This window comes from Marmota monax, unplaced genomic scaffold, assembly GCF_021218885.2.
Source record: "Marmota monax isolate L192 unplaced genomic scaffold, Marmota_monax_Labrador192_F-V1.1 WCK01_AAM20220418_F8-fsc00618, whole genome shotgun sequence".
In the NCBI taxonomy this organism is placed as follows: Eukaryota; Metazoa; Chordata; class Mammalia; order Rodentia; family Sciuridae; genus Marmota; species Marmota monax.
The window spans coordinates 139432-141036 of NW_026693496.1; the positions used below are offsets into that span (position 1 = coordinate 139432).

The 1605-nt window shown below is 35.9% G+C and overlaps 1 non-coding gene across 1 annotated transcript; it reads left to right on the forward strand.

The window, feature by feature from the left end:
- Nucleotides 1-1099: 1099 nt before the first annotated feature.
- Nucleotides 1100-1201, forward strand: LOC124102135 (U6 spliceosomal RNA). Its single transcript, XR_006854808.1, has one exon. It is a non-coding gene; the product is annotated as a U6 spliceosomal RNA (small nuclear RNA).
- Nucleotides 1202-1605: the final 404 nt, after the last annotated feature.

The following is a 1605-nucleotide window of genomic DNA, read 5'->3' on the forward strand; positions in this document are numbered from 1 at the left end:
AACCTTGCCATTGATAAACTTCAGATTTTGATAAACATGATTGAGTCAGTGCACGTAATCAATAATAGCACTAACCACATATGTGGCACTGGTGTGCAGTGTAGCTGTCAAATATTTTTAAATCCTTGTCTCTAAAATCTCCTTTGAGTAGTTTTATTTCATGCACATTTATTGTGTCAACCAATAGAATATCACCAAAGCATCTGTTATATAAAATGGCACTAAACTTGTTTTCTTTTTCTTGATCCTGTACTTCCTCTAGCCTGTCAAAACTGCTTCATGGTTTTATGATCTCTATCCATCAAGTTTATTGTTTATAATGTAAGAAAAAGGAAAGCCCTTAAACTCAAGCTTTATTTCCAATCTTCTTATTTCTTCATGGATTTTCTGGTCAGTCATTCCTGACACCTTGATTTCAATTCTCTTATTTAGGCTACATGAAGTACACTTGGGCTCATTTTCATTTTTCACTGTGATTGAACTGGTACAGCACAAAACAGAATAGAATAATAAATAATAAAAAAACTTCTTCAAAACTTCCTCATCTGTAAAATGGGGTAGTAATAATTCCCAACCGTGTATGGTTCTCATCAGGAAATTATTGTAACAAATCATTCAAGCTTCATAACTTGTAATTCTATCCCACTATTAAGTGTCTCTGAGTATATCTTAGAATACCTATACACAGTGATGTCAGACCAACACCAATTGTATCTGCATGCCCACATGTAAAGTTCTCCATGGTCCTTTCTTATACCAAATTTCACATCCATTGTCTAACAGCATCCTGACATAGAACATGCCCCATGAGTATTATCTACTCTTATAGTCCATAATAACCATTACCTATACTAAAATATGTTAATCTGATAATACTTGTGCCAGGACTAACATTGACAAGAGATCTGAATCATTATATAAGAAATTTGAGTCTGAGGTGATAATTCCTCTGTGTAGTACATTTCTCTTCTTCAGTTTTTATGTGATGCAAAGTGCTACCTGAAGAAAAGACCCTTTCATTTAGTTGGAGAGTTTATTAATATGGCAATGATTTCAAAACCCTTCTGCCAATTGATTTGTCACTCAAATAAGAATATGCTTGTTTTGGCAACACATATATTAAATTGGAATATAACAGAGAAGATTAGCATGGACCCTGCTCAAGGGTGACATGCAAATTTATGAAGTGTTCCATATTTTTTTAAAAAAGAATGTTTCATAATGTCTTGGTTGGGGATAGGAGACTGATTTCCAATGGAAAAATGCAACTTGAAATTTGCTATTAATGACCTATATTTGTGTCCCTATAAGAGCACACAATATCACCTGCATCTTCTCAATCCTAATATGTATCAGGAAAATGAAGCATCAACCCAAGTAGTAATATGCTGTCCTTGAAGACTCCTGAAGAAATTTCAACTTGTACAGGGAATACTGTTTCCCTCTGGCCTCAGCAGAAGAGCTGGTGTCCTGGGCTGGAGTCAGGAAGGCAGCATTTCAGACCCACAGCCCACCTGCCAGTGTGTGCACAGAGTGTGAATCCCTCCTCCTCTGCTCACTGATTAAGGGAAACACAGATTATAACACCATCTCCACAACATGTGC